The sequence below is a fragment of the Triticum urartu genome, chromosome 3A (genome assembly GCF_056163025.1).
Source record: "Triticum urartu cultivar PI428250 chromosome 3A, HENAU_Tu73, whole genome shotgun sequence".
In the NCBI taxonomy this organism is placed as follows: Eukaryota; Viridiplantae; Streptophyta; class Magnoliopsida; order Poales; family Poaceae; genus Triticum; species Triticum urartu.
This window is the reverse complement of record NC_141875.1, coordinates 713,038,487-713,064,722: the sequence shown is the minus strand read 5'-3', so window position 1 is coordinate 713,064,722 and position 26,236 is coordinate 713,038,487. Positions and strand designations below refer to the sequence as shown.

The following is a 26,236-nucleotide window of genomic DNA, read 5'->3' as shown; positions in this document are numbered from 1 at the left end:
ATTAATCAGAATTTGCTTAATTTCGTCGATAATGGCAAATTGAATTGCTCGACCATGGCAAACGATAGGTTGGGTCTGGGATGTCCCTGGACGGAATGTTGGGTGGTTATCAGGGAGGTCTTGATTTAGATGTGCCGATTTTAATTATTTAGCATGATTTTTTGAGTTTCATTCATGGCACGACTGTGTAGAGGAGGCGTTTTCAGGGTGACGTGGTGCTGAGGCTCCCCAACCCCTGCAAGAGAGAGCAAGAGCGGTCGGAAGGCAACAGAGGCTATTTAAGTTAACCCAAGCAAGAGGAGAGGAGAGGAGAGGAGGGGTAGGTGGTCCGCGTCGCACCGCACACCAAACAAACACTCGCCTGCCTGCCTTCCTTCCTTCCGTCCCCCCTTGTTCCTCGACGCACGCACGCAGATCTCATCCATCCAAGGCAAGGCAGGTCAGGTCAGTCTCCCCCCGAATCTTCCTTCCCCCCTTGTCCCCCGATCCCCGTCGCGCCAGCAGCCCAGCCCGGGCGTGGCTTCCGGCGGGGCGCTCGCTCATCGGCCCAAAGAAGAGCTTTTTTTCTTGGCCGGGTTAGGCAGTGGCTTGATCAGATCCATGGCAGCACTTGACTAACATGACTAAGTAACGGGAGTTGAATTCGACAGCAGTACGCATGCCTTGCCGCCTGACAGACAGGACCACCACTTGTCCTGCCTGCGCCTCTACTACTGTACCATGTCTTCTGTTCCTACTACTAGCTCTAGTTGGCCCTGTTTTCTCTTCTTTTTTTTTTATGTAATCTTTTCTCTGTTTCTTTTCCTTTCTTTTCGCATGATAGATAGATGAAGCTCGGACCTAGATACAAGAACCATACAGCTGCGGATGTGCAATTTAATCTAAATAAAATTGTCATCATCATCCATCCTAGCAAATAAATACCTACTCCTCAAATAACTGTAAATTGTTTTGTTGCACGATTAGTGTCTAGTGTAGATAGATTCAAAATAACAAGGCTGCCCTTCACTTTTAGAGGAGATAAGCCACTGATGCTGCTGGATGCTTGCTTGGTAATTGTCTTGTGTCGTCGGTACTAGCAGCATGTTCGTTCGTTCGTGAGCAACAAGCATATATGCGATTTGTGCCTGCCTGCTGCCTGCTGCCTGTGCTCTACTCTATTGGCCTCATGGGTCATGGCTGATTGAATTCACCCGGACTACAGCTTATTCCTTGAGCGTACTACTATCGCTTTCTCAAGTCAAACTCAAGCAACAATTCACGTGGCTCGCTCAATCGCGTGTCCGATTCTATTCTGATTTCCTACTGAGCTATGTTGCTCTAGACTATAAAACAAGAAGCTGCAGTTGGTTTGTTATGGATTTAGATTTGCCATGTGTTTATCTTCTTTTTACCACTTAGGCCCTGTTGCATCTATCTATCCTCTGAATATTGCATCTACTCAAATTGACGACATTCAGTTATCCACTGCCCATTTTCTGGATAAGTTTTCTGAAACCTCTATTCGCTGCAAACATTTACTCAGGGTGAAGCTTGTTCCTGTGCCTAGTGCATATGCATCATCATTTGGTTTTGGTTTTGGTTTGTATATACAGGCAGGCTTTTAACCTTTCTAGCGAGCGAGACATGCATGCATAAATAAACTATCTAACTTTGTGTTTGCTGCATCTCTTTTCAGGTACGAGATGGCTCTCACCAGAATTGGTCTCGCTGGCCTCGCGGTCATGGGCCAGAACCTAGTCCTCAACATTGCCGAGAAAGGCTTCCCCATCTCTGTCTACAACAGGACAACGTCCAAGGTCGATGAGACTGTTCAGCGTGCCAAGCTACAAGGAAACCTTCCTCTCTATGGTTTCCATGACCCTGCATCCTTTGTCAACTCCATTCAGAAGCCACGTGTCGTCATCATGCTTGTCAAGGCCGGTGCTCCGGTTGACCAGACCATCGCCACGCTCGCAGCACACCTGGAGCAAGGTGACTGCATCGTTGATGGAGGAAACGAGTGGTATGACAACACTGAAAGGAGGGAGAAGGCCATGGAGGAGCGTGGACTCCTCTACCTCGGGATGGGTGTCTCCGGAGGAGAGGAGGGTGCCCGCCATGGCCCCTCCATGGTGCCTGGAGGCTCATTGGAGGCTTACCAGTACATTGAAGACATTCTTCTCAAGGTGTCTGTTCAAGTCCCTGACAGCGGCCCGTGTGTGACATATCAGGGAGAAGGCCATGGAGGAGCGTGGATTCCAGGTTCCTCAGCGGGTTGAAGGACGAGAGGGTGGCTGCTTCCAAGATCTTCCAGGGTGACTACAGCAGCGGCGAAACTGTCGACAAGGCACAGCTCATCGAGGATGTGAGGAAAGCTCTGTATGCCTCCAAGATCTGCAGCTACGCCCAGGGCATGAACATCATCAAGGCCAAGAGCACGGAGAAGGGATGGGGCCTCAACCTGGGCGAGCTGGCCAGGATCTGGAAGGGCGGGTGCATCATCCGTGCCAGCTTCCTGGACTGCATCAAGAAGGCGTACGACAGGAACGGCGAGCTCGCGAACCTCCTCATCGACCCCGAGTTTGCGCAGGAGATGATGGACAGGCAAGCTGCATGGAGGAGGGTCGTGTGCCTCGCCATCAACAACGGCGTCAGCACCACCGGCATGTCGGTGAGTCTGGCCTACTTTGACTCGTACAGGAGGGACAGGCTTCCCGCGAACCTCGTCCAGGCCCAGAGGGATTACTTCGGGGCGCACACCTACGAGAGGGTCGACATGCCGGGATCCTTCCACACCGAGTGGTACAAGATCGCCAACTCGAAGATCTAAGCTGCTGCTACTGCTGCTGCTCAGCTGAGAGACGGCCCATTCCATCAGGTTTCGTCTTGTCGGTAGGTATATCTTTTGTTGTTGCCAGTCATCCTGTAGGGGAGGAAGTGCATGCGGTTTAATTTTTATTACTCGAGTAATGAGCCTGTCTGTGGTGTATTTATTTTCTATAAGGAGGTCAAGCCAGTATTCTCTCCACTACTTGCATGTGATTGATCAACCCGGGAGGGAAACCACCACTGTTATTTGTCGGATTTCGCCATCCTGAATTTTAGCATGAATGAAAGCCTGTGTTCCACTTATGCTTTGCCTCTCACTCTGAGAGGCAACCATCCTGGTCTTTCTGTAGTGCTTTTAACCACAAAGTTGTGTTGCATTTTGTTGTGCCAATATCCGTTTTGTTTGGAAGAGAAGCATGTTTGGCTTGCCTAGCGCCCTGCCTGCCCTGTTTCTGTTGTTACTTGATCATTTACAGCAGCACCAGACCTTCGATTTGTGTTGCGAGAATACTTGATGTTTTGAGCTGATTCTCCCACCCCTGGCTGATGAGGCGTATGTATGCCATTTTGTGTGTGTGTGTGTGTGTGTGTGTGTGTGTGTGTATCCGTGTATGGGCTTGCCAAGTACGCCAACCAAGCTCGGAGGTAGGTATTGCTGCATAATGGAGAAGGCGGGTTTGCTACTCTGCTTCCGCTTTCGAATTGCAGACAAAGTACAGCTTTTTCCTTTGGCTCCTCGCTCGACCCCTTCCGCTTGCACTTGCTCGAGCGGCGGCACTGCAATTTGGAAGGGAATGACCTTATCATGTTAAGTGTGGGGAGTAAAAATTGCGTCGTTCGTAGCTCGAGCTTTTGGTGGTCTGACACGCTGAGGATGCTCATGTGTTGCACACTCCGTGAAGTTGGCGAGGGTTCGTCAGCTGGAGGGCCTGTGTTGGAAAGATGAACGATGTATTCCTTGTGCACAAGGCAGTATATATAATTTCTGCGACAGAATAATAATATTCAGATTCACTGATGAAACATACATTTTTTACCATTGAAATGAAATAGAGGGAGAAACGAGTACAAGTATAGTACAGGCGAAAAGGAAGCAAAACAGAGGAGGAAACGACCAAGCGCATCGACTACACTAGGAACAAGCAGCGGCAGCAAACTCAGCCTGGGTCAACACAATAGCATCCGCAAGTTCAACTCCAAGCACGGACTGAAAATGAATTTCCAGACCTCCAGGAGTACATGAACAAAAAAAATCAACTTACTAGGCAGAGTGGAAGCAACTATTTCATTTTATTTACCTACGAGGGGAAATTGATCTGGAGTGAGAGTGAAGAGGGCAGCAACTATTTCATTTCATTTACCTACGAGGGGAAATTGATCTGGAGTGAGAGTGAAGAGGGCACCAACTATTTCATTTCATTTACCTACGAGGGGAAATTGATCTGGAGTGAGAGTCAAGAGGGCAGCAACTATTTCATTTCATTTACCTACGAGGGGAAATCGATCTGGAGTGAGAGTGAAGAGGGCAGCAACTATTTCATTTCATTTACCTACGAGGGGAAATTGATCTGGAGTGAGAGTGAAGAGGGCAGCAACAAGGAGAGGGACGACTATGACGACGTAGAGGCAGGGCTCCTCGTCTCCTTGGGTGGTTGGTGACCTCTAGTAAAAACAAGATGAGTTCACACATTTAATCTCTACTCCTATGACCGTCGGATATGCATCATCACCAAGAAGTTGGTAATGATGGTGTGTCGGCCATCCTTGACTTATGACCATCGGATATGCATCCAACGCACGCGAGACAATCTGTGGCACCACTCTGGACACATTTGTAGATAAGTCCTATCTCTCCTACCTCATCCAGATCCATGATACGAACCATGGAGGCCGATCTGGAGCAGTGGCCGCTGTCAACGGTCGGTGCCGTCCGCCCGCCTGCGGTGCCTCTCATGCATCCAACCCCGTCACCCACCACTACCACGACCCAACCTCGTCGCCGTCTCCTCCAATGCGTACCTCCACAAGTACGCCGCCGGTTATGTGATGCTCATCCTTGACTGTATAGATTACTTGATATTCTGTTTTACTAAATATGCACATAGATACTCAGTACCAGTTTCAACTACAATTGAGTTCTATTCTCACCAAATCATTGGATATCTTGGAAAATGATGACTCACATGGCAGGTCCAAAAGATAAGCTCCGAAATTAGAAGTCTCTAGGAGAAACCCTTGGATTGGGCATTAACTGGTATGTATATGATGCCCTTATTTGTATATGATGATTTATTGAATTCTTAATGTCAATTCAAAGACCATTTTTCTACTTTGATCCTGTAAGCTCATAAAGTGCCCAAACCAACTGCATCTTTAACCATGTTCTTTGCTGAACGTTTTAGGCCTTTCGAGTCTGTTCATCATTGAGTGCTAAAATGCTATCATTGTCCTGTACAGAGAGGAGTGCCTACTGATTTTCCTACTAGAACCAAAATATAGTTGCACGATTATGTCCCAATCTGTTCACAAAAAAGATTTTGTCCTCTCAAACTAATTTGCATGAATGTCTATAACAAGTAACCTAGATACATTTAGCCGCACATACACATCTGAATTAATCAACCTACAGCAGAACTGACTCAATTCGACTAACTAAAAGCAACCAAACATTTTTTTCTGTTCTAAACGACATAAATAGAACTCCTTCCTCAGGGAAGGACGCACATAGCCATGTAGATAAGCCTATAAAGGCAAGGAGCATCTCAAGCGCTATGTATAGCTAGATCGTATATCATTTTAAGGTGGCATGGATAATTTCCCTGTTGGCAGCATGTCCTTATAGCAAGGGCGGTAAATGAATGAATCCTCGACACAACAAGCTGCTTGCGAATTGTCTTTATCAAGCTCGTCCGCGTCTCCTAGATACTGCATCCTCGACGTGTCGAGATGGTACACTACCACCGCACCGTTAAGATCGAGAATGAGTGCATTCTTGTGTGGATGGAATCCCATGATACTGCAGTAGGCATCCTGTTCTACCGACTCATGATGGTCGGCGCCCCCAACCATGTCGATGAAGTTGTCCTCATCAGAGTCCCATGGATATTCAGAGTCATGTGGTGTGGCCCAATCGTCCTCTGCATCATCGTCGGACAGGCTGACTGGTCCACCATTGCTTCCAACAATCCTCCATATCATATTGGGTTGTATTTTAAGAGTACGAATCATATGGCCATGCAGGTTGAGGCCGGCGTCGTGTGCCAATGCCCAACCTAGTTGTCCATTGGTCAATTCGGTTAGCATCCATACTCGAAGCTCTGAATTGTTAGTCACCACATAATGTACCCCTCTCTCATAGCTTGCCAAGACCGAATTTCCGGGAAGCGAGTACAAGCTTTTTGGACCGCAGGGTTCTCCGGGAAGCTGGAGCATATCATAAGTTTCCTTTGAGGGGCGTAGAATCACGAGGACGCTGTTGTGGCAATGTATGTAGAGAGACCCACGCCAGTAATTAGATGAATGAAATGGACCCTCGTACCTCTCAGGTGTTCTGTCAACCATGTCGTAGAGGTGCCCCGGCGCACAAAGTCCAGGCGTGAACTCTCGGTCCTCCCACCGCCCTGTGCATGACGAGTACATTAACATTGACAACACATTTTTCTTGGGCTCCTCGAACTCCTCCGCGTGTGCTTCCCCGAATGGCGGAACCTGACCTTGCGTGCTAGTGGCCATCAATGGCTCCTTGAGCAGACCACCCTCCGGAAAGAGGAAAACATGGTAGTGCAGCGACACGGCAGGGTCGAAAGCCAACGATACGCCATAGCTGCACCACGGCTTCGACGGCCGCGGCAAACGGGCATACCGTGCCGTCGCCGGGTTGAGCACATAATAGTCCCACTCCTCGAGGAGGAGGAGGCCGTTGCAGGACTGGAATACTATCGCCCGGTGCGGGTAGACGGGTCCCCGGAAGCCAGGCGCGCCGCGGGTGGCCGGCGGCGCGAAGAAGGACGTATCGGAGCAGCAGTCCATCTTGTCGACGAAGAGTCCGGGAAAGGCGCGCCGAGGGAAGTAGCGCTCAAGGGAGAGCCAATGATCATCGTTGATGATGTCGCGCCACGCGCGGCACACGCACTGGGATGCACAAACGTCGCGCCCTGGCAGGCGGCGGAGGATGTCGAGGAGCACGTCGTAGGGCAAGCGCATGCCGTCGCTGGCTGCGTCCATCGTCGTGTGGATCGGTGGCAGATTGGATTGTTCGGATCGGACTCTAGTTTCCGTGGGTGGGCAGACGCTCGTATATGAGATGTGATGGCCGGGATCAGCTTAGCCTCCACGGATTTGATGGGAGTAGACTTAGCCTCTACGGCATCTGAAAAAAGCTTAATCGCTACGGCATCTTGAAAAAAAAAAGCTTAATCGCTACGCCATCTGTAATAAAAACCTTAACCGCTACGGCAAGTTTTTTGGGCACTGTCGGCCGCATGAGAGCGGGACACGTGTTCCATCTGCTAAAATAGAACCTTTTTTTGCGGGTAGCTAAAATAGAACCTTAACTTTGGTTTTGGGTCAGCTAAAATAAAACCTTAACTGACCCAGAACCAAAATCACACGACTCCGTAGCCGAAGTTTTTTTAAAAAATACTGTTTATCCCAGACGCATAATCACCCAGGAGCTGAAGAACAGCACTTCCGTGGAACAAATACAGTCATAGGCTGCAAGAGAAGGAATTGGATGATGTCAACAGACATCATCCACCGATCAGATGGCCTAACAGCAACACACAAGAGATTATGAAAATATGAATGTCCAAAGATATTTCCATTACCAGCGATAAGAAGAATATATGTAGCAGTGTTTTGGCATCGTCATCTGTCTGTCTACTATCTACTACCCCTATAAAAATACGAGAGGAGGCAGATCCAAATAAGAACAACCGTCTATCTACTAGAAAGGGACTAAAATGTCCAAGTGTTTAACGCAACAAGCCACTAATCAAGCCATCTATAACTAATCCCCATACCCCACGTCCTCCTAAAATATCCAGGTTTCAAGGACTTTCGGATGGAGCCAGTGGGATTGAGCAAGACAAGAACATACCGTTTTAGTCATGGGATGAAGAGTCCACGTGCACTTGCCTAAAACATAGGCCTCTAGGTCGCACTAGGTGATGCTTCGGGCGAAACCAATTCCCAGAATGTGATGGGCGGTGTGTACAGGGCCCACGTGCATATTCATGGCGGCATGCTGATCAATAGAGGCCATTGGTTGCAGTAGGTAGCATGCGATTGTGGCTTAGCAGTGTCCAAGGAAAATTGGATTGATTTTTGAACTCTGATCAGGTGTGATATGGCCAACCAAACATAATGACCGTCCAAACAAGAGGAGAACGGGTAAAATCTTCGATCCCCCAGGAAAAAGAAATCTACCAACCACCCACAATTCCTTTTGGCTCGCTGCTACCGCATGGACGGTTGTATGTGTGCTGCTCTGCACATCCAGTTACATATTTAAAAAATTGTATATCATGTTGTCAACATGTATCTGCGCCCATGTCTTAAAAAATTTGTGCGGGCGGCCTATTTTTTTTATTTCGTGTTTTATTTTATTATTTTCTTTTCCCATTTTTCCTACTTTAAATAATTTGGGATTTCAAAAAACTTCTGACATTTAAACAACTGAGAAATTTGTAATAAAATGTTCAGAAAAAACATAAAATGTTTATGAATTCAAACAATTCTTGGGATTTTTCAAAAATTATTTGCATATTCAAAAAATATTTTTGAAAGAAAAGTCCATGTATTAAAAACTGTTAAGGAAGTTGAATTTTTTTTTTGCTAAAATGTTCATAAATTTTAAATAATATCCTTAAATTTCAAAAACTATTCATGAATTACAAAAGAATTTATTGATACAAAAAATGTTTGCTAATTCAAAAAATGTTCATGCATTTCAAAAACTGTTTCTTGAACTTCAAAAAAATCCATCAATTTCGAAACAAATGTTTTGTCTATTCTAGAATTGTTTGCCAATTCAATAGAAAATGGTTAAAATATTCACAATATAAAAAATATTCACAATTTTAAAATATCTTCCCAAATTTGTAAAAATGTTCACAAATGTTCGAACATATGTAATTAAACAGTAATGCTTCAGAGTCTTTGTGACAATATACCCGCGTGAATTTTGAAGAATTAACTGCCGGGGTAGATAGGACTATTATATTATGTTTAAAAGAAATATTTCTTGGAATTCAGAATAATTCTTTGAATTACCAAGTTTTTTGACAACCACGATATTTTTTTGTAAATGTGAACGTATATTCAATTTGTTATTAAATTTAAATAAGGGTACAATTTCTTGCATTTGTGAACGAATTTTTGAAATCATGCTGTGAGATGTGAACAAAATGTGGTCATAGCCATTGGAGATTATGAATTTTTTTTCATTGCACACTGGCCCTTTTGTTAGTAATGGTAAAGAGTATACATACATAAACGTAAAAAAGACAAGCCTTTTTCTGTCCCGATACACTATGAGAGGAAATACATGATAACATATTATCTCTGAAATCTAATCTTAGATTGCAACGTTGTAACACAACCTTTTTTGCATTTCAAAGCACCATCTCAGGGGGGAAGAGCCATGTTGTTCCAAAATCATCACAAATCTTTGACGGGCTAGAAGTACCAAACTTCATGTTGAACATGTCGCCCGTGCCCATGAAATAAATTACATCTTCCTCCACCTCTCCATAAGGTGCCGGAACAGACTTGTAGAAATTCATGTTAACGAAGAGTGCTCGACTGCCGCCTAGCGCTTCGGTCAGTGGCACCCATGCGTGTGTGCTAAAGTATGCTTAAAAAACATCCACTTTGAGAGTGACACATGAACCTTCCGGATGGAGGTCCTGACGATGTTCGCACTGTCTTCCTCCTACGATTAGGTCTCCAGTTTATACGAGTCCGCTACGATTAGGTCTAGGTTTGTAGCATTAATTAGGACCCTGGGTTTTTTTTTTGAGGGGTAACAACGGCGGGCATACACCACACAGGCTGCAAAGAGGACCAGCATTGCTCGAATATTTGTTTGTTAGCTCATCAAAAATTCTCAGCAAAAATAAATAAAACACGTATGATGCTGTCAGCTCTCGCCCTCTGAATTGGACCATCTGAATCCCTGGGAGATAATCCTTTTTTTGAGTCCAAGCGATCTATTGGGACTACCATTTTTTCCACGTAGAGCAAGAAAGGGCAGAAATCTCAAAATCCATACAAACTGACCCGATCTATGCAGCCAGCATATGCGTATATACATCTGAATCCCATGGTCGGCGCGGTTGGTCTGGAATTCATAACCAACAAACGATTGGAATGATAGCATGTACAAAGAGTTGAATCCACCAATCCAACTGACTCATTCGCAAAAAGAAAAAAATTTCCAACTGACTCTCTGAAGTTAATAGCATATGACATAGCCAATATTTTTTTGCATTTTTGACAGAAATATGATGCACATTCGTTCATTGAGGAACCACCGGCACAAACCAATCACAAGATTATACAAAAGATCAAGTTAAATGAGAGTTAGGTCATCGTTATGGAACCTTTTTTGGAGACCAAGGCTGCCCAACTGTGTTAGATAAATATATTGCAAAACAAACTAAGGGCATTTCTAACCGATTCCCTATATCCGGTTAGCGATTTTACTCCACTAACCGGCACCTAGCCGATCCCCTATCCGCGGTTAGTGGATTATATTTTTACTCCGGCCCCAATTTCCCTATTTTTACTCCCCCGACAGGCGGCCGAGTAAAACGCCGCACCTCTCTCTCACGTCTGCACCGCCGCTGCATCTTCGCCGGCGCGCCTCCCACCCATCCCTCGCCGGCCCCGCCGCTACCTCGTTCCATCACTTGCCCACCGTCGCCGTTCTGCCCATTGGCCAGCCCGTTCAGCCCCCGTTGCCGGCGCCGGAATCAAGGTGAAACACCGCAGCCGTCGCCATTGTTGATTCGTCCGATTTCTTTCGAGATTCTTCTTTTTCAAGCGGCCGCCACATCTCACCTTGCTTGCGCACCGCTGCAGGTCACCCGCCGCTCGCCGGTTCGGCCTAAACCACCCCGGCTGGCTTGTGCACCACAACCTCACCCCAAGTGTTCGAAGAATTGCCTAGGTGAGTTTTTTTGGTTTGTTTCCCTTTGAACCGAGCCTTTTGGATTGAACCGAACTGTTTGGATTGTACACGAAGAGGTTGAGGGAGATGGCCTTGGAGGACTCGTCGTCATCCGAAGAGGAAGAAGACGACGATGACTTTGACACCGTTTTAGGCATGATTTTCAATGATGATGCTCGGCGGCCGAGGAGAGGATCACAATTTGGCCACATACACATCAACCGTGATAGAGCGGAGGGCCATGCCAAGATCATGAGAGATTACTTTGATCCAAACCCAACCTATCGGGAGAAGTACTTTTGCCGACGCTTTTGGATGCACACAAGTCTTTTCCTGACCATTGCAAAAACCATTGAGAGATATGATGACTGGTTCAAGCTTTGGAGAAATGCATGTCGAGAGATCAGTGCAAGCCCTCTAATGAAATGCATTGCGGCTGTTTGAGTCTTGGCATATGGGTGTTCTGCCGATGCAACTGATGACTATGTACGCATTAGCAAAGACACAATCTTGGAGATTGTTCGAAGGTTGACCAAAGCAGTGACCGCTGTCTTTGGCCCAGAGTACTTGACAACACCAACCAAGGAAGACACCCAAAGGCTGATGACTGAGAGTGAAGCAAGAACATGGCCAGGGATGCTTAGATCACTTGACTGTATGCACTAGAGATGGAAGAATTGCCATGCAGGTTGGAAGGGTCAGTACGAAGGCCACGTCAATGATCCAATGATCATTCTTGAGGAAGTTGCATCGCAGGATCTTTGGATATGACATTCATTCCTTGGTCTGCCTGGCTCTCACAATGACTTGAATGTGCTATCGAGATCACCTCTGTTTTCTAGGCTTATAGAAGGTGTAGCTCCCTCTTGTGAGTACTCGGTCAACGAGCACAACTACTCGATGGGTTACTACCTTGCGGATGGCATCTATCCATCATGGGCCACCTTGGTCCAAACAATTCCGCGTTCAAAAGGTAGCAAAAACATTCACTTTCCCAATGTCAAGAAGCTGCAAGGAAAGATGTGGAGAGAGCCTTCGGTGTGCTTAATAATCGCTTTTCAATTCTTCGTGGCCCTGCCTAGTACTGGAACTCAAAGGTTCTATGGAGGATCATGACTTGTTGCATCATATTGCAGAACATGATCATTGAAGACGAGAGAGATATGCCTGAGAACTTTCGGTACATCACCAACGAACTCCGGTTGTGCCAGTATGATACGAACAACATACTGTCATTTCTTGAGCATCGTCGGAAGATCGAGAACCGTCAAGTTCATACTCAGCTCCAACAAAACCTTGTTGAGCATCATTGGCAACGTCTAAGCGAGTCCTAGTTGTTCTATGAAATGCTATTTGCTACATTTGAACTATTCAGCGTGTTTAAATTTGAATCATTTGGTTTGTAAACTTTGAATTCAGTTCGTAAACTATATTCATAATTTGGTTGAACATTCAAATTTATGTTTAGTTTCTATATGTGTGCAAATATGTAGTTGCAATATATACTAGAATTTCAAAGATTAGAAAAACAAAATTTTACTCCGTTATATTTAGGGGATCGGCTAGGTCCGGCCAAAACTTAGTGAAGTATATTTACTCCGCTAAGCCTCTTACTCCATTAACTTTTAGGGGATCAGTTAGAGATGCCCTAACCAAGCACATGAAGTAGACACCACGATAGAGTAAGCATGCAGTTTAATTCTGCAACAATCTTAATGTGACTACTGGTGAAGGGACATGGAGAATGTCTGCTTAACAACTCCAGCTTCGAACTTATTAATGTGAATACTAGGCACTGTCAGAAAATCCTCCGGACTTCTCCAATTTTTTAAATAGCAAACAAAGTTCAGATTAATCTAACAAGTTCAGCTTCAAAACATTCAGCCGCGCGATTTGGATACCTGGAACATTACGTAAGTTCCTAGCTGAGCTGAGCGACCTTGCCCTAGCTTGGACATGGAAGCTTTCATGCCAAGGGCGAAAAACAAATGTGACAAATCGATCGACATGCAAAAAAAACTAATGTCGCAAGTGCATGGGCGCACGTAAAAAACTTGTAAGCAAACGGATATGTAGCACGTACAGTAGTAGCAAAATTATCTCGATACAACTGACTGGCTAAATGGAATAACCTAGCAATTGTGAACACACACACACACACACACACACACACACACACACACACAGAGAACACGACCCATTAGAATGGTGATCAGGACAAATCTCCTATCGGCAGCGCATCTACGTAGCAAGGTCGGTAAGGGAAGGAACGGTAGGCGCAACAAGCTTGTTGGAAGTGGTCTTTGATGAGCTCGTGCTCATCGCCTAGATATTGCATCCTCGACGTATCAAGATGGTATGAGTGAATTGCAGAAAACCACCACATTTGGGGCTTCGTTTGCGGAAAACCACCGGGTCACTAATTTTTTGCAAAGATCACCGCGGATTCGGTAAACTTGTTGCAAATAGCACTAATCGTGTGATTTGCTGTTTTTGATCACTTTCTGACAAGTGGGGCTGGGCTATAAGGAGCTGACTTAGCAAACCAATTGTAGACACACCCCTGAATCTAAAAAACAAACTCAATCAGATCCCTGTGCACAAACTGCAAGGACCGAATCGACCAAACCCGCCGGGATGCCGCGCCCTGGCCGGACCTGTCACACGTGGGAGGAGGGAGGCTGGTTCGCCGGGTGCTCGGCTGAGGGAGGTCGTCCCTTGCTGGCGCTCGTGGGTGGGATGGGGGATGGAAGGGGGACGGCTGAGGGTGGGATACCTGCCACCGGCGAACCTGCCGGGATCTCGAGCTCCCTCTCACCTTCGTCTCTGTGGATGGAAGGGTGACCGTGTTGGGGAACGTAGTAATTTCAAAAAAATTCCTACGCACACGCAAGATCATGGTGATGCATAGCAACGAAAGGGGAGAGTGTTGTCTACGTACTCTCGTAGACCGTTCGCGGAAGCGTTATATCAACGCGGTTGATGTAGTCGTACGTCTTCACGTCCGACCGATCCAAGTACCGAAAGCACGGCACCTCCGAGTTCTGCACACGTTCGGCTCGGTGACGTCCTCGCCTTCTCAATCCAGCAAGAGGGGCGAAGTAGTAGATGAGTTCCGACAGCACGACGGCGTGGTGACGGTGTTGGTGAAGAACAATCTCCGCAGGGCTTCGCCTAAGCACTACGAAAACTATGATAGAGGATAAACTAGAGGAGACGGGGTTGCCGGCACACGGCTTGGTGTTTCTTGATGTGTCTTTGGTGCTAGCCCTGCCCCTCTATTTATATGTTGAGCCCTGGGGTCGAAACTTGGAGTAAAAGCCTCCACAAAGTCAGTTTCATCCGAAAGGCAAGAGTCCTTCTCGGACTCCAGGGCCAGACGCCAGGGTTCCCGGCGTCTGGACCCAGATGCTAGGGACCCTGGCGTCTAGCCCCTGGACTCCGCAAAACTTCCTTTTGCGCTTTCCAAAAACCTTGTAGGCTTTCCCCTTTGGCCCAAATAAAGTGTTCTCGTACCCAAACATTTCGGGAAACATCCGGAACCCCTTCCGGTGATTTCCGGAACCCTTCCGGTGACCAAACACTATTATCACATGTATCAAACTTTATCTCCGGACCATTCCGGAGTTCCTCGTCATGTCCGTGATCTCATCCCGGACTCCGAACAACATTTGGTCACCAACATACATAACTCACATAGTACTATATCATCAACGAACGTTAAGCGTGCGGACCCTACGGGTTCGAGAACTATGTAGACATGACCGAGACACCTCTCTGGTCAATAACCAATAGCGGGACCTGGATGCCCATATTGGCTCCTACATATTCTACGAAGATCTTTATCGGTCAGACCGCATAACAACATACGTTGTTCCCGTTGTCATCGGTATGTTACTTGCCCGAGATTCGATCGTCGGTATCTCAATACCTAGTTCAATCTCGTTACCGGCAAGTCTCTTTACTCGTTCCGTAATACATCATCCCACAACTAACTCATTAGTTGCAATGCTTGCAAGGCTTAAGTGATGTGCATTATCGAGAGGGCCCAGAGATACCTCTCCGACAATCGGAGTGACAAATCCTAATCTCGAAATACGCCAACCCAACACCTACCTTTGGAGACACCTGTAATGCTCCTTTATAATCACCCAGTTACGTTGTGACGTTTGGTAGCACCCAAAGTGTTCCTCCGGTAAACGGGAGTTGCATAATCTCATAGTCATAGGAACATGTATAAGTTATGAAGAAAGCAATAGCAACATACTAAACGATCGGGTGCTAAGCTAATGGAATGGGTCATGTCAATCAGATCATTCAACTAATGATGTGACCTCGTTAATCAAATAACAACATTTTGTTCATGGTTAGGAAACATAACCATCTTTGATTAACGAGCTAGTCAAGTAGAGGCATATTAGTGACAATAAGTTTGTCTATGTATTCACACATGTATTATGTTTCCGGTTAATACAATTCTAGCATGAATAATAAACATTTATCATGATATAAGGAAATAAATAATAACTTTATTATTGCCTCTAGGGCATATTTCCTTCAGTCTCCCACTTGCACTAGAGTCAATAATCTAGATTACATAGTAATGATTCTAACACCCATGGAGCCTTGGTGCTGATCATGTTTTGCTCGTGGAAGAGGCTTAGTCAACGGGTATGCAACATTCAGATCCATATGTATCTTGCAAATCTCTATGTCTCCCACCTGGACTAGGTCCCGGATGGAATTGAAGTGTCTCTTGATGTGTTTGGTTCTCTTGTGAAATCTGGATTCCTTTGCCAAGACAATTGCACCAGTATTGTCACAAAAGATTTTCATTGGACCCGATGCACTAGGTATTGAAGGAAATATGCCCTAGAGGCAATAATAAAGTTATTATTTATTTCCTTATAATCATGATAAATGTTTATTATTCATGCTGGAATTGTATTAACCAGAAACATAATACATGTGTGAATAAATAGACAAACAAAGTGTCACTAGTATGCCTCTACTTGACTAGCTCGTTAATGAAAGATGGTTATGTTTCCTGACCATGAACAATGAGTTGTTATTTGATTAACGAGGTGACATCATTAGTTGAATGATCTGATTGACATGACCCATTCCATTAGCTTAGCACCCGATCGTTTAGTATGTTGCTATTGCTTTCTTCATGACTTATACATGTTCCTATGACTATGAGATTATGCAACTCCCGTTTGCCGGAGGAACACTTTGGGTGCTACCAAACGTCACAACGTAACTGGGTGATTATAAAGGAGCATCACAGGTGTCTCCAAAGGTAGATGTTGGGTTGGCGTATTTCGAGATTAGGATTTGTCACTCCGATTGTCGGAGAGGTATCTCTGGGCCCTCTCGGTAATACACATCACATAAGCCTTGCAAGCATTACAACTAATATGTTAGTTGTGAGATGATGTATTATGGAATGAGTAAAGAGACTTGCTGGTAACGAGATTGAACTAGGTATTGGATACCGACGATCGAATCTCGGGCAAGTAACATACCGATGACAAAGGGAACAACGTATGTTGTTATGCGGTCTGACCGATAAAGATCTTCGTAGAATATGTAGGAGCCAATATGGGCATCCAGGTCCCGCTATTGGTTATTGACCGGAGACGTGTCTCGGTCATGTCTACATTGTTCTCGAACCCGTAGGGTCCGCACGCTTAAGGTTACGATGACAGTTATATTATGAGTTTATGCATTTTGATGTACCGAAGGTTGTTCGGAGTCCCGGATGTGATCACGGACATGACGAGGAGTCTCGAAATGGTCGAGACGTAAAGATTGATATATTGGAAGCCTATGTTTGGATATCGGAAGTGTTCCGGGTGAAATCGGGATTTTACCGGGTTACCGGGAGGTTACCGGAACCCCCCGGGAGCCATATGGGCCTTCATGGGCCTTAGTGGAAAGGAGAAAGGGGCAGCCCAAGGTGGCTGCGCACCTCCCCCCTCCCCTAGTCCTATTAGGACTAGGAGAGGTGGCCGGACCCCCTCTCCCTCTTTTCCCCCTTGGGAATCCTAGTTGGAATAGGATTGGGGGGGGGGGGAGTCCTACTCCCGGAAGGAGTAGGACTCCTCCTGCGCCCTCCTCCTGGCCGGCGCCCCCCCTCCCCCTTGGCTCCTTTATATACTGAGGCAGAGGCACCCCAGAAACACACAAGTTGATCCACGTGATCTATTCCTTAGCCATGTGCGGTGCCCCCTGCCACCATATTCCTCGATAATACTGTAGCGGAGTTTAGGTGAAGCCCTGCTGCTGTAGTTCATAAAGATCGTCACCACGCCGTCATGCTGACGGAACTCTTCCCCGACACTTTGCTGGATCGGATTCCGGGGATCGTCATCGAGCTGAACGTGTGCTCGAACTCGGAGGTGCCGTAGTTTCGGTGATTGATCGGTTGGATCGTGAAGACGTACGACTACTTCCTCTACGTCGTGTCAGCGCTTCCGCAGTCGGTCTGCGTTGGGTACGTAGACAACACTCTCCCCTCTCGTTGCTATGCATCACATGATCTTGCGTGTGCGTAGGAAAATTTTGAAATTACTACGAAACCCAACAGTGGCATCCGAGCCAGGTTATTTATGTTGATGTTATATGCACGAGTAGAACACAAGTGAGTTGTGGGCGATATAAGTCATACTGCCTACCAGCATGTCATACTTTGGTTCGGCGGCATTGTTGGACGAGACGACCCGGACCAACCTTACGTGTACGCTTACGCGAGACCGGTTCCCCCGACGTGCTTTGCACACAGGTGGCTTGCGGGCGACTGTCTCTCCAACTTTAGTTGAACCAAGTATGGCTACGCCCGGTCCATGCGAAGGTTAAAAAGGAGTCTATTTGACAAACTATTGTTGTGGTTTTGATGCGTAGGTGAGATTGGTTCTTACTTAAGCCCGTAGCAGCCACGTAAAACTTGCAACAACAAAGTAGAGGACGTCTAACTTGTTTTTGCAGGGCATGTTGTGATGTGATATGGTCAAGGCATGATGCTGAATTTTATTGTATGAGATGATCATGTTTTGTAACCGAGTTATCGGCAACTGGTAGGAGCCATATGGTTGTCGCTTTATTGTATGCAATGCAATCGCGATGTAATGCTTTACTTTATTACTAAACGGTAGTGATAGTCGTGGAAGCATAAGATTGGCGAGACGACAACGATGCTACGATGGAGATCAAGGTGTCGCGCCGGTGACGATGGTGATCATAACGGTGCTTCGGAGATGGAGATCACAAGCACAAGATGATGATGGCCATATCATATCACTTAAATTGATTGCATGTGATGTTTATCTTTTTTATGCATCTTATCTTGCTTTGATTGACGGTAGCATTATAAGATGATCTCTCACTAAATTATCAAGAAGTGTTCTCCCTGAGTATGCACCGTTGCCAAAGTTTGTCGTGCCCAGACACCACGTGATGATCGGGTGTGATAAGCTCTACGTCCATCTACAACGGGTGCAAGCCAGTTTTTGCACAAGCAGAATACTCAGGTTAAACTTGACGAGCCTAGCATATGCAGATATGGCCTCGGAACACGGAGACCAAAAGGTCGAGCGTGAATCATATAGTAGATATGATCAACATAAACGATGTTCACCATTGAAAACTACTCCATCTCACGTGATGATCGGTTATGGTTTAGTTGATTTGGATCACGTAATCACTTAGAAGATTAGAGGGATGTCTATCTAAGTGGGAGTTCTTTAGTAATATGATTAATTGAACTTAAATTCATCATGAACTTAGTCCCTGATAGTATCTTGCTTGTTTATGTTGATTGTAGATAGATGGCTCGTGCTGTTGTTCCGTTGAATTTTAATGCGTTCCTTGAGAAAGCAAAGTTGAAAGATGATGGTAGCAATTACACGGACTGGGTCCGTAACTTGAGGATTATCCTCATTGCTGCTCAGAAGAATTACGTCCTGGAAGCACCGCTGGGTGCCAGGCCTGCTGCTGGAGCAACACCAGATGTTATGAACGTCTGGGAGAGCAAAGCTGATGACTACTCGATAGTTCAGTGTGCCATGCTTTACGGCTTAGAATTGGGACTTCAACGACGTTTTGAACGTCATGGAGCATATGAGATGTTCCAGGAGTTGAAGTTAATATTTCAAGCAAATGCCCGAATTGTGAGATATGAAGTCTCCAATAAGTTCTATAGCTGCAAGATGGAGGAGAACAGTTCTGTCAGTGAGCATATACTCAAAATGTCTGGGTATAATAATCACTTGATTCAATTGGGAGTTAATCTTCCGGATGATTGCGTCATTGACAGAATTCTCCGATCACTGCCACCAAGCTACAAGAGCTTCGTGATGAACTATAATATGCAAGGGATGAACAAGACTATTCCCGAGCTCTTCGCAATGCTGAAAGCTGCGGAGGTAGAAATCAAGAAGGAGCATCAAGTGTTGATGGTTAACAAGACCACTAGTTTCAAGAAAAAGGGCAAAGGGAAGAAGAAGGGGAACTTCAAGAAGAACGGCAAGCAAGTTGCTGCTCAGGAGAAGAAACCCAAGTCTGGACCTAAGCCTGAAACTGAGTGCTTCTACTGCAAGAAGACTGGTCACTGGAAGCGGAACTGCCCCAAGTATTTGGCGGATAAGAAGGATGGCAAGGTGAACAAAGGTATATGTGATATACATGTTATTGATGTGTACCTTACTAGAGCTTGCAGTAGCACCTGGGTATTTGATACTGGTTCTGTTGCTAATATTTGCAACTCGAAACAGGGACTACGGAATAAGCGGGCACTGGCAAAGGACGAGGTGACGATGCGCGTGGGAAACGGTTCCAAAGTCGATGTGATCGCGGTCGGCACGCTACCTCTACATCTACCTTCGGGATTAATATTAGACATAAATAATTGTTATTTGGTGCCAGCGTTGAGCATGAACATTATATCTGGATCTTGTTTAATGTGAGACGGTTATTCATTTAAATCAGAGAATAATGGTTGTTCTATTTATATGAGTAATATCTTTTATGGTCATGCACCCTTGAAGAGTGGTCTATTTTCATTGAATCTCGATAGTAGTAATACACATATTCATAATGTTGAAGCCAAAAGATGCAGAGTTGATAATGAAAGTGCAACTTATTTGTGGCACTGTCGTTTAGGTCATATCGGTGTAAAGCGCATGAAGAAACTCCATACTGATGGACTTTTGGAACCACTTGATTATGAATCACTTGGTACTTGCGAACCGTGCCTCATGGGCAAGATGACTAAAATACCATTCTGCGGTACTATGGAGAGAGCAACAGATTTGTTGGAAATCATACATACCGATGTATCTGGTCCGATGAATATTGAGGCTCGTGGCGGATATCGTTATTTTCTACCTTCACAGATGATTTAAGCAGATATGGATATATCTACTTAATGAAACATAAGTCTGAAACATTTGAAAAGTTCAAAGAATTTCAGAGTGAAGTTGAAAATCATCGAAACAAGAAAATAAAGTTTCTACGATCTGATCGTGGAGGAGAATATTTGAGTTACGAGTTTGGTGTACATTTGAAAAACTGTGGAATAGTTTCACAACTCACGCCACCCGGAACACCATAGCATAATGGTGTGTCCGAACGTCGTAATCGTACTTTACTAGATATGGTGCGATCTATGATGTCTCTTACTGATTTACCGCTATCGTTTTGGGGTTATGCTCTAGAGACGGCTGCATTCACGTTAAATAGGGCACCATCAAAATCCGTTGAGACGACGCCTTATGAACTGTGGTTTGGCAAGAAACCAAAGTTGTCGTTTCTTAAAGTTTGGGGCTACGATGCTTATGTGAAAAAGCTTCAACCTGATAAGCTCGAACCCAAATCGGAGAAATGTGTCTTCATAGGATACCCAAAAGAAGCTGTTGGGTACACCTTCTATCACAGATCCGAAGGCAAGACATTCGTTGCTAAGAATGGATCCTTTCTAGAGAAGGAGTTTCTCTCGAAAGAAGTGAGTGGGAGGAAAGTAGAACTTGACGAGGTAACTGTACCTGCTCCCTTACTGGAAAGTAGTTCATCACAGAAAACTGTTTCAGTGACACCTACACCAGTTAGTGAGGAAGCCAATGATAATGATCATGAAACTTCAGATCAAGATACTACTGAACCTCGTAGATCAACCAGAGTAAGATCCGCACCAGAGTGGTACGGTAATCCTGTTCTGGAAGTCATGCTACTAGATCATGATGAACCTACGAACTATGAAGAAGCGATGGTGAGCCCAGATTCCGCAAAGTGGCTTGAAGCCATGAAATCTGAGATGGGATCCATGTATGAGAACAAAGTATGGACTTTGGTTGACTTGCCCGATGATCGGCAAGCAATTGAGAATAAATGGATCTTTAAGAAGAAGACTGACGCTGATGGTAATGTTACTGTCTACAAAGCTCGGCTTGTCGCAAAAGGTTTTCGGCAAGTTCAAGGGATTGACTACGATGAGACCTTCTCACCTGTAGCGATGCTTAAGTCCGTCCGAATCATGTTAGCGATTGCCGCATTTTATGATTATGAAATTTGGCAGATGGATGTCAAAACTGCATTCCTGAATGGATTTCTGGAAGAAGAGTTGTATATGATGCAACCGGAAGGTTTTGTCTATCCAAAGGGGGCTAACAAAGTGTGCAAGCTCCAGCGATCCATTTATGGACTGGTGCAAGCCTCTCGGAGTTGAAATAAACGTTTTGATAGTGTGATCAAAGCATTTGGTTTTATACAGACTTTCGGAGAAGCCTGTATTTACAAGAAAGTGAGTGGGAGCTCTGTAGCATTTCTGATATTATATGTGGATGACATATTGCTGATTGGAAATGATATAGAATTTCTGGATAGCATAAAGGGATACTTGAATAAAAGTTTTTCAATGAAAGACCTTGGTGAAGCTGCTTACATATTAGGCATTAAGATCTATAGAGATAGATCAAGACGCTTAATTGGACTTTCACAAAGCACATACCTTGACAAAATTTTGAAGAAGTTCAAAATGGATCAAGCAAAGAAAGGGTTCTTGCCTGTGTTACAAGGTGTGAAGTTGAGTAAGACTCAATGCCCGACCACTGCAGAAGATAGAGAGATTATGAAAGATGTTCCCTATGCATCAGCCATAGGATCTATCATGTATGCAATGCTGTGTACCAGACCTGATGTGTGCCTTGCTATAAGTTTAGCAGGGAGGTACCAAAGTAATCCAGGAGTAGATCACTGGACAGCGGTCAAGAACATCCTGAAATACCTGAAAAGGACTAAGGATATGTTTCTCGTATATGGAGGTGACAAAGAGCTCACCGTAAAAGGTTACGTTGATGCAAGCTTTGACACTGATCCGGACGATGCTAAATCGCAAACCGGATACGTGTTTACATTAAACGGTGGAGCTGTCAGTTGGTGCAGTTCTAAACAAAGCGTCGTAGCGGGATCTACATGTGAAGCGGAGTACATAGCTGCTTCGGAAGCAGCGAACGAAGGAGTCTGGATGAAGGAGTTCATATCCGATCTAGGTGTCATACCTAATGCATCGGGTCCAATGAAAATCTTTTGTGACAATACTGGTGCAATTGCCGTGGCAAAGGAATCCAGATTTCACAAAGGGACCAAACACATCAAGAGACGCTTCAACTCCATCCGGGATCTAGTCCAGGTGGGAGACATAGAGATTTGCAAGATACATACGGATCTGAATGTGGCAGACCCGTTGACTAAGCCTCTTCCACGAGCAAAAGATGATCAGCACCAAGGCTCCATGGGTGTTAGAATCATTACAGTGTAATCTAGATTATTGACTCCAGTGCAAGTCGGAGACTAAAGGAAATATGCCCTAGAGGCAATAATAAAGTTATTATTTATTTCCTTATAATCATGATAAATGTTTATTATTCATGCTGGAATTGTATTAACCGGAAACATAATACATGTGTGAATAAATAGACAAACAAAGTGTCACTAGTATGCCTCTACTTGACTAGCTCGTTAATCAAAGATGGTTATGTTTCCTGACCATGAACAATGAGTTGTTATTTGATTAACGAGGTCACATCATTAGTTGAATGATCTGATTGACATGACCCATTCCATTAGCTTAGCACCCAGTCGTTTAGTATGTTGCTATTGCTTTCTTCATGACTTATACATGTTCCTATGACTATGAGATTATGCAACTCCCATTTGCCGGAGGAACACTTTGGGTGCTACCAAACGTCACAACGTAACTGGGTGATTATAAAGGAGCATCACAGGTGTCTCCAAAGCTAGATGTTGGGTTGGCGTATTTCGAGATTAGGATTTGTCACTCCGATTATCGGAGAGGTATCTCTGGGCCCTCTCGGTAATACACATCACATAAGCCTTGCAAGCATTACAACTAATATGTTAGTTGTGAGATGATGTATTACGGACGAGTAAAGAGACTTGCCGGTAACGAGATTGAACTAGGTATTGGATACCGACGATCGAATCTCGGGCAAGTAACATACCGATGACAAAGGGAACAACGTATGTTGTTATGCGGTCTGACCGATAAAGATCTTCGTAGAATATGTAGGAGCCAATATGGGCATCCAGGTCCCGCTATTGGTTATTGACCAGAGAGGTGTCCCGCTATTGGTTTATGAATTTTGATGTACCGAAGGTTGTTCGGAGTCCCGGATGTGATCACAGACATGACGAGGAGTCTTGAAATGGTCGAGACGTAAAGATTGATATATTGGAAGCCTATGTTTGGATATCGGAAGTGTTCCGGGTGAAATCGGGATTTTACCGGGTTACCGGGAGGTTACCGGAAGCCCCCAGGAGCCATATGGGCCTTCATGGGCCTTAGTGGAAAGGAGAAAGGGGCAGCCCAAGGTGGCTGCGCACCTCCCCCCTCCCCTAGTCCTATTAGGACTAAGAGAGGTAGCCGGCCCCCCTCTCCCTCTTTTCCCCCTTGGGAATCCTAGTTGGAATAGGATTGGGGGGGGGAGTCCTACACCCGGAAGGAGTAGGACTCCTCCTGCGCCCTCCTCCTGGCCGGCGGCCCCCTCCCCCTTGGCTCCTTTATATACTGAGGCAGAGGCACCCCAGAAACACACAAGTTGATCCACGTGATCTATTCCTTAGCCGTGTGCGGTGCCCCCTGCCACCATATTCCTCGATAATACTGTAGCGGAGTTTAGGCGAAGCCCTGCTGCTGTAGTTCATCAAGATCGTCACCACGCCGTCGTGCTGACGAAACTCTTCCCCGACACTTTGCTGGATCAGAGTCCGGGGATCGTCATCGAGCTGAACGTGTGCTCGAACTCGGAGGTGCCGTAGTTTCGGTGCTTGATCGGTTGGATCGTGAAGACGTACGACTACTTCCTCTACGTCGTGTCAGCGCTTCCGCAGTCGGTCTGCGTTGGGTACGTAGACAACACTCTCCCCTCTCATTGCTATGCATCACATGATCTTGCGTGTGCGTAGGAAATTTTTTGAAATTACTACGAAACCCAACAGGTATGACACCTAGATCGGATATGAACTCCTTCATCCAGACTCCTTCGTTTGCTACTTCCGAAGCAGCTATGTATTCCGCTTCACATGTAGATCCCGCTATGACGCTTTGTTTAGAACTGCACCAACTGACAGCTCCACCGTTTAATGTAAACACGTATCCGGTTTGCGATTTAGAATCGTCCGGATCAGTGTCAAACCTTGCATCAACGTAACCGTTTACAATGAGCTCTTTGTCACCTCCATATACGAGAAACATATCCTTAGTCCTTTTCAGGTATTTCAGGATGTTCTTGTTGGAAATATGCCCTAGAGGCAATAATAAAAGCATTATTATTATATTTCTTTGTTCATGATAATTGTCTTTATTCATGCTATAACTGTATTATCCGGAAATCGTAATACACGTGTGAATACATAGACCATAATATGTCCCTAGTAAGCCTCTAGTTGACTAGCTCGTTGATCAACAGATAGTCATGATTTCCTAGCTATGGACATTGGATGTCATTGATAACGGGATCACATCATTAGGAGAATGATGTGATGGACAAGACCCAATCCTAAGCATAGCACAAAGATCGTGTAGTTCGTTTGCTAGAGCTTTTCCAATGTCAAGTATCTTTTCCTTTGACCATGAGATCGTGTAACTCCCGGATACCGTAGGAGTGCTTTGGGTGTATCAAACGTCACAACGTAACTGGGTGACTATAAAGGTGCATTACAGGTATCTCCGAAAGTGTCTGTTGGGTTGACACGGATCGAGACTGGGATTTGTCACTCCATATAACAGAGAGGTATCACTGGGCCCACTCGGTAATGCATCATCATTATGAGCTCAAGGTGACCAAGTGGTTGATCACGGGATCATGCATTACGGTACGAGTAAAGTGACTTGCCGGTAACGAGATTGAACAAGGTATTGGGATACCGACGATCGAGTCTCGGGTAAGTAACATACCGATTGACAAAGGGAATTGTATACGGGGTTGATTAATCCTCGACATCGTGGTTCATCCGATGAGATCATCGTGGAGCATGTGGGAGCCAACATGGGTATCCAGATCCTGCTGTTGGTTATTGACTGGAGAGTCATCTCGGTCATGTCTGCTTGTCTCCCGAACCCGTAGGGTCTACACACTTAAGGTTCGGTGACGCTAGGGTTGTGAAGATATGTATATGCAGTAACCCGAATGTTGTTCGGAGTCCCGGATGAGATCCCGGACGTCACGAGGAGTTCCGAAATGGTCCGGAGGTAAAGAATTATATATAGGAAGTGCTGTTTCGGCCATCGGGACAAGTTTCGGGGTTATCGGTATTGTACCGGGACCACCGGAGGGGTCCCGGGGGCCCACCGGGTGGGGCCACCTATCCCCGGGGGCCACATGGGCTGTAGGGGGTGCGCCTTGGCCTATATGGGCCAAGGGCACCAGCCCCTATAGGCCCATGCGCCTAGGGTTTCCATATGGGAGGAGTCCCACTAGTGGAAGGCACCCCTAAGTGCCTTGGGGGGGAGGGAAACCTCCCCTGGCCGCCGCACCTAGGAGATTAGATCTCCTAGGCTGCGCACCCCCCCCTTGGACCTCCTATATATAGTTGAGGAGAGGGAGGACTTCATACCTCAGCCTTTGGTGCTTCCTCTCTCCCCGTTACGTCTCTCTCTCGTAGTATAGGCGAAGCCCTGCTACTGTGACGCCCTGCATCCACCACCACGCCGTCGTGCTGCTGGATCTTCATCAA

The 26,236-nt window shown here is 45.7% G+C and overlaps 2 pseudogenes across 1 annotated transcript; one reads left to right on the top strand and one right to left on the bottom strand.

Annotated features, from left to right (window-relative positions):
• The first annotated feature begins 323 nt into the window (after positions 1–323).
• LOC147982047 (6-phosphogluconate dehydrogenase, decarboxylating 1-like) lies at positions 324–3,114 on the top strand (annotated as a pseudogene). Its single transcript, XR_015599969.1, has 2 exons — positions 324–444; positions 1,679–3,114. The product of XR_015599969.1 is annotated as a 6-phosphogluconate dehydrogenase, decarboxylating 1-like (transcript).
• Positions 3,115–5,362: 2,248 nt separating this feature from the next.
• LOC147982046 (uncharacterized) lies at positions 5,363–7,131 on the bottom strand (annotated as a pseudogene).
• Positions 7,132–26,236: the final 19,105 nt, after the last annotated feature.